We start from the raw sequence: 8,233 nt of genomic DNA, 5'->3' as shown, positions 1-8,233 counted from the left end.
AGCATGATCTGTTTGGCATTTGTGCAGTTCAGTTGTGATAAATGTTGCAGTGTGTTGTCACACCTTGTGGTCTGTTTGACATCAAGCTTTGTGTGTGTGAGGCTGTGGGATGAGAGATGCACTGCAAGTATTCAGTCACATTCAGTTTCTGTGACAAAACAGAAGGGAAAAAGTTTCTTTCTTTCTTTCTTTGGTAGGATTTGTCTTTGTTGAATAATAACCCACACAAAAACAGATAATTATATATTTATGGTAATTCAAGGATTAAACTTTAAATGTATTAAAATGACTAAGAACATGCACAGACATAAGCACTGCATAAAAATAAAACCGATAATATATTGCATAGAAATGTATTTATTTTTTCAAAGCAGTATTTAAGGAACCACTACAAATATTGTTTACCCAAGCATAAACAAATAAGCATTTTAATAAAAAAATGTTGTAAAACATTGTGGTCCACACAGCAGTAAACCCATGAGGTCACAATGGCAGCTGTTTCTAAAAACAAAAGCATTAATTCGATGGTACTTTTTTCTTTATCAAGGTTTCGATTCTCCAAGTTCCTATTTATGATTCACTCATAAAACAGCAATTTCTTTAATCGAATGAACATTTACTGTTAAAAAATGTTAAAATTTACTAATTTGTAAGAATTCTACTTTGTGAAAGGAAAAGCAAAAACCTCAGTTTGAGCATTGAAGCATATCTTCAAAAAACTAACTAACTCATCAGGTCATCTAAAGCATTTGTGTCAAACAGGAAACTCATGATTGAGCAAATCAAACATCATTTTCTATAATTCTTGCTGCAGTTCTCTAGAACTTGGTCCTCCACAAAAGATACAACCCTGTTGGTTACAGCGGTAAAGTGGCACATGATCAGCAATCTTCTTTAGTTCATCATGCAGATTTTCATTGTTTTGGTCGTTTATATAGATATAAGTGTAAGCAAAGGCTTTAATTCCCTGGTATGCCTGTAATTCATCAAGACCTGGCATAATATTACGATTGTCATTATTATTAAGACATCTGTCTATACAGGGTGATATTAAGGTGTAGAAAACCACACATCCATCCTTTCTTTTATTCAATAAGTGTGTCAAAGGAGAATTGTTTGGAGGATTCATCAGTAAATACTCTGAATGTGCATCTATAATGTTGCCCTGCTGCAATGAGTTCAGTGCCTTTATAGATACTCGTGCTGTTACGTTTTATGTAAGGTTTAACTTGTTCTGATGTGTCATTAATCAGAAAGTTGGTTTCATTTGGATAGAAACTGCTTTGACACTGCTCCTTTGGGACATTGATGGCTACTGCATACTGGCCCTCACTGCTTTCATAACTGATTGAAAAAAAGAAAAAAATTATCAACATTTACAAATGCAAAATAATTGAAAAATCAAACATGCTGGGAGTGTGTGCAACACTGCAAAAGGTAATGGCAAAACAAACTCATTTTGGGCTGTTGTGATATGTTGATATGTATGTTTTATGTCTATGCAAGTGTACACAATGTATTTGTCCTAGAAACACATATAGGTATGAATACCTATGAATACTAGTGAGATGTCATTGTTAGCTACATAATGTATATACTAATGTTGACAAATAAACCTTATTGTACAGTGTCACCCCTTCATTTTATTCATCATAAAAACTTACTTTCGATGAAAAAATGTTTGAATCCTGGAAAGGGTGTTAATGTCCACATTTTCATTCACCACACTCTGAATACAAGAAAGCAGAATAATCCCGTGAAGGACCCTCAAACACGCAGTGAAAACCTTAAATGAGCAAAAACATAAAATAATCAACAGTCATAATTTTCATCCATGTAGTAGGCTATAGTTATTAGCATAGTCATGATCTGAGTCAGCAAAAACATGAAGCAAACACACTAATACAAGCATTTATATGTTCCTATACAGGTTGATATACAAATATGTGCACAACAAAGCACAGAATTTTAAAATACCATTCCATCAGTGCCAATAAAGAAATTTTATGATTAAGAGTAAATACTAACAAACTGAATGAAAAAATGGAGTATAAAACATATAAACATTACTTACCATTGATGCTGAAGGTTCAAGGATGATGTGCGAGTCTTGAAGTGTGAAGATGCAAATGTGAAGATGCATGTGAAGTGACGGAGAGGCTATTTATGATCCTGGACCCTTGACTGGCCCTTTTCATCAACATCATCACAAAAAAATCATGATTACTCACTCTTTCACTGAGGTCTTTGGCAGGGTTTAAGCATCGCAGGTGTCTTATTAACCCCACCCCACCAATCCAGCCCATAAAAATGTCAAATGACTAAAAACACAAACATACTTTTGAGGGCACATCAGCAAAATATACCACCTTCATACTGAAGAATGTTTTCACTTACTTTGCGACCTTTTTATCATTTATTGAAAGTTATTTAATATGAGGTAGATTCCAGCATCTTCTTCATGGAATGAAGCCTAAATACACAGTAAACATTTAAAAAGACGAGTGCTGATGTTAGATGTTACTCCTGTATTTACACTTACACTCTTAGGCAGTCATTCAAACAGCACCACCAAACAGAATATCAACATTTTGATTTATTAGGTAGGAATTTTTTAGTAGCTAGTAATGACTGTTTGGAAATGCAGACACTCCACCTATGTAACTAAAGTAGGTGGAGTGTCTGATTCAACTCTACCCACGATCATCGTCAGATCAGGTGAGCCCTAATTTGCTACGTCAGACAGAGGCAGGATCTAAAAGATGTCACTCTAACATCACACCAGGGTCCCAAGCATTTTAACTTTTTTTGTATTTGTTGTAACTGAATTGTATTAAATGGGTTGACATTCTGTTCAATTCGAAATAGAAAAAAAGCCCATGCCAGGGTTGCCAGGGTTGCCAAGTCTGCGGTTTTAAAGCAGAATTGGGTTATTTTTACACTGTTGCTGTGGGATCTCTCCCCGATCCCCTCAAAACACAATTTCAACAGAGGGAAAATCATTGGGAAAAAATGTGATTGGGCTAGTTTTGAATAACAATTGGGCTGGTTTTGTTTCACAGTCCTGGCAATCCTGCCCCGTGCACAAAGCTCTGGTTATATTGTACATATATGAAGAGTAGCATGTTGTTCAAAAAATAGATTAACTCACTGATCAGCTCGTTATTGAACAATAGATAGATAAAACTAAATGCATAATGAAGAATATTGAACTAGCTATTAACTAATGAATATGCACTGTAGGCTATTTTAGGATTTTGGGAAACAGAGATCACACAATGTATTTAAAACTTTTTTGCATCCTTTTAAAATGTAAAAAGCAAAACAGCTTGTCGTGTTTAGGAAAGTGGAGTGGCTAAAATTTTAGAAGGGCTTGACTCATTGACTCATCAAGGCAGGATTTAACACAGAGAGATTTGTAGTTGTAGAAGATGGAACAGCTCTCCAATTTTCTTTTATTCAGTAGCTTTGTCATGGGTGGAATGGTAAGGTTTTCGGTAATAAGGAGGATAGCAGTCTTTATAAAGAGGATACAACATTTTATTCAACTTTATTCAATAAGTTTTTGTATTGTGTGATTTGATATCTTTTTTAGTAATTATTGCATATATATTTTTGTCAATTAGCCTGTTTGCTCTTTTTTCTGTGTTATTGTACTTCTGACAAATAAAACAAGTAACCATCCATAAACAGTTATGACAGAGAAGTAGAATTGAGTACAAATATCATGACAGTATCTGAATTCAAATCTAAACAGGAAGAAAAAATATGAATTTATAATGCTTTTGATAGTAGTGCAAAGGCATATTTAAAATGAATTTTATTTTGAAAGATGTTTTGATGTGTGTAAAAGTCCTTTTTGCATTTAAAGGGTTACTCTACCCCAAAATGAAATTTTTTTCATTAATCACTTACCCCCATGTCATTCCAAACCTGTAAAAGCTTTTTTTTTTTTTTTTTTTTTTTGTCTTCTGAACACAAATTAAGATATTTTTGATGCATTCTGACAGCTCTCTGGCCCTCCCATAGACAGCAATGTAATTAACACGATCAACATTCAGATTGGTATAATAATCCATGTGACATCAGGGATTCAACTGTAAATTTACTAAGCTATGAGAATACTTTTTGTACGCAAAGAAAACAAAAATAACACCTTTATTCAACAATTTATCTCCTCTGCATCATCCTAGCACCATTTTCCTCTGAACGCAAACAGCGCAACACATGGATAAGTTGTCTAACCCTTGCTCTCTAAAACCGATACATTAATCAAATCTGTTGTGAGCATTTCATTTTTGCGAAAACTCCAAAGAAACATACATACAATTCACTGTATTTTCCAAATAAAATGAATGCTGGCAAACAAAATGTACTCCTGTTCACACAAACTATGATTAAAAGATTGTTAATTAAAGGAGTCCATTTTCCACAAGCTGATATGATTCTTTAGGGTCTTAATGAAAAGTCTATAACATACTTTGGTTAAAATTCCTCATTGGTGGTGTAAAACAAACACCACCATTTTACCTTGTCAAAATCAGTTCTTTTTACAGCAACCCATTTTGTTGCATGTCCCTTTAAATGCTAATGAGCCATCTGACAAGCTACGCAAAATTGCGTTCATAATCGAATATGATTATGAATATGACGAATATGAGGGGAACCCGCAGGACAATTGCGCGTATGATCTGGAGGTAATCATGTAAAATATAGTCAACAATATCCAATCATAAAGTGAGCTGACAGAAGACGGAAGCAAACGCAGTCATGACACAGCACAAAAGGATTTGGACAGCAGAGATGGAGGATACACGACTTCACCCAATGCCTTTTCTTGTTTTTTGTTTTGTTTTTTTTATCTTGTGAATTTTCTGTCCAAATCACTCCAAACATCGTAATTTCTTTCTGCCTATTGTCCACCACGTTTATTCTCAAGTGTTTTTTTTTTTTGTTTTGTTTTTTTTTTTTTTTTGATGAAAGATGAAATGACATGTATATGACAAACATTACACATGATATAAACAATTATACACTAGAGGGGCTATAAGTTTTTATATAAAAATATTAAAGCGTTTACAAACTTTCACCGTTTAACTGCTTTTTGTTTCATAGAAAATCGTGTAGTACCAATATAATGCTGCATTTCCTTCCTAAAAGAAAAAAAAGTGTTTTTTGCAGGAGAACTTACATTTTACAACTTACATGAAATTTTGCAGGTAAAAAATTAAGATTTATCATGTAGTTGTGACTGTGCTTTTCTTTGCAGTTCTGCAGAGAATAAATAATACAATACATATTTCCACAACAAAACTAAATAATTCCAATATGTCCATAACAAAAAAAAAATGATTATCAATATTTTGTACAATAAAATCACATACATTTTGCCAAAAGAGTTTTACATAAGGGCAATGCCAAAATAAATGTACCACTGTTTCAGGGCAACTGACATAAAAAGAGCAACTAAAATCAATATCAGATTTAAATTTTGCCGGCTGGCTAAATCCTGTGTATAATATAATTTTGAATGATACTTCCTTAACCATTTTTGTAATTACAGTAAATATTGATTAAGTATTAACCAAACCTTTTTCCAAACAATACTGTCTGTCAATTGATTCCAATATTAATAAACATAAGGAAAAGAACAGCGCCATTGCGCTACAGGCATCCCGTGTTCGAATCCTGACTCGAGGACCTTTTCCGATGCTGCCCCCTATCTCTCTCCCACTTCGTTTCCTGTCCATTCTGATCTGTCCTTTCATAATAAAGACTAAAAATGCCAAAAAAAATTATTAACTATTATTAACTATACTATTAATATTATTAATATATTAATATTATTTAATAATAACTTCTCGCTGTTTATACTGTTTAAAAATTCTCAATTTGAGGCAAAAAAAGTGAATCCTACATTATGCAGTAAGCATTTGGAAAAGTAAATGAGGAAGTTTATGTCTGATACTTCTCTTACAGTTTAATTTGGCATTCAGTTTACTCAGGCATTCCTTAGCAGTCGTGTAAACAGCACACTGCCATGCGAAGTATTAACATTTCGATTCGTTAGGTAGGCAGTCATGCCACCTATTAAAACCAGATGAGGTGAGCCCTCATTTGCTACATTAGACGGGATTTAACGACGTCACTCAGACACCACACACACAGATCAAGCCCACGCCAGGGTGTGGAGTTAGACAGGAATGCCCAGTGTTTCCTTATTTGTTTTTAATTGCAGTGCAGTTTCTTTATTTATATGTTAAAAGGTGTAATCTAAGAGACATCACAATTGGAAATACAGAACTAATTATCAGTCAACTAGCTGATGACACAACGTTTTTTAAAGACTCCTCAGTAAGTCTCAGTAGCTTTGAATAAGCTTCTGATCTAAACCTTACAGGAGTAGTTCACTTCCAGAACAAAAATGTACAGATAATGTTCTCACCCACTTGTCATCCAAGATGTCTTTCTTTTTTCAGTCGTAAAGAGAAAAACATTTCAGGATTTTTCTTCATATAATGGACTGATATGGTGCCCCAATTTGAACTTCTAAAATGCAGTTTAAATGCGTCTACAAACAATCCCAAATGCGGGTGTAAATGATCCCAGCTAGGGAAGAAGGGTCTTATCTAGCGTAAAAACATACCATTTAAGTACTTTTTTATCTCAAACTCTCGTCTTGTCTTACTGTAGCACGTGACACAAATCATATATATCTCAAAGGTCTATTTCGGTTGTGAGTAGTAACCTACTATAGCAAAAGAGTACTTAACTTGTAATTCTTTGGGTGAAATATATATATATATATATATATATATATATAAACCAATCAGAAGATCACAAGAACGGCTACAGGAGGTAGTGAGTATGAACTGAAGGACACAGGAGTCTGTAGTACAGTAAGTACTTTACTTTTAATAAATTTCTTTTCCCCAAATTAAATAGTAGGCCTCTTAAAAGAAAGCAATAATTAAATCAACAATAGGACAATAAGAACAAATCACTTTTGTTCAATGTAGAAAAAGAAAAAAAAAATCAAACTCTTCAATTTCTCAGTAATCACAAACTTACAGTGACAACAAATTCACTGTATATAACAATACCTTTTTGTCCAAAACAAATGCTTTGGAAGTATGTCATAGTTCAGTTCAATTAGTCACTGATATCAGTTTTTCTTTGTTCCACAGTCACTTATCTCAAACTCAACGATACATCTGTCCATTCACAGTTCCATCCGAGGAAAAGAAAAGCATCCTTCCGCAGAAACGAAATAAATACGATTTCAGTCGCTGTTAATCCTCTTGATAACGCTCCTCCCCTCCTCTCCTAGAATTCGACTGGGTAGCTTGCCATCAACGGAACTTTCAGATGAATTCAAGACACAAGATTTAAATCCTCTCCAAGAAAAACAGTAACTGTATCTCTCAGATATGAAGTTCCCCTCATGAATTCCAAAGGGGTTTTAATCAAATGTGACTCTTTAAACCTATATTTAAGTTGGCTTGAGAAAGCCAACTTACTGATATGCTATTTTCTTCTGAGACTAAAATTATTAACTCTAACTCGTCCTAGAGCTTTAACTCTACAAACTCCAAACTCAGCCCAGATCTTCAAACTGATCTGAAGTTAGTTGCTGTATCTTTTCTAACTGACCAGACTTACGATTTTCCTAAAAATGGTGATTCAATTTGGGAAAAATCCCATAGACTTACATTGACGGAATGTTTAAATGAGCCAACACTTTTCAAATTCCAACTGTCAAAACTCCCAGAATCCTTTGAGACTCAATCAAACTTCCCTTCTATGTACTGTATTTCTAATCCATTTAAACTCATTAAAACCCATCTATCTATCTATCTATCTAACCATTACTATCTATCTATCTATCTATCTATCTTTGGCTAGCAACCAGAATCAAGCTAGCAACTTGCTAATCATGCTAGAAACATTTTAGTAACTTTGTTAATCATGCTAGAAACATGTTAGCAACTTTGCTAATCGTGCTAGAAACGTGCTAGCAACTTGCTAATCATGCTAGAAACATGCTAGCAACTTGCTAATCGTGATGGAAACATGTTAGCAACTTGCTAATCGTGCTAGAAACATGCTAGCAACTTTGCTAATCATTCTAGAAACATGCTAGCAACTTGCTAATCGTGATGGAAACATGCTAGCAACTTACTAATCATGCTAGAAACATGCTAGCAAATTGCTAATAATGCTAGCAACATGT

The sequence above is a fragment of the Labeo rohita genome, unplaced genomic scaffold, assembly GCF_022985175.1.
Source record: "Labeo rohita strain BAU-BD-2019 unplaced genomic scaffold, IGBB_LRoh.1.0 scaffold_867, whole genome shotgun sequence".
In the NCBI taxonomy this organism is placed as follows: Eukaryota; Metazoa; Chordata; class Actinopteri; order Cypriniformes; family Cyprinidae; genus Labeo; species Labeo rohita.
The sequence above is the reverse complement of the archived record's forward strand: the minus strand, read 5'-3'. Positions refer to the sequence as shown.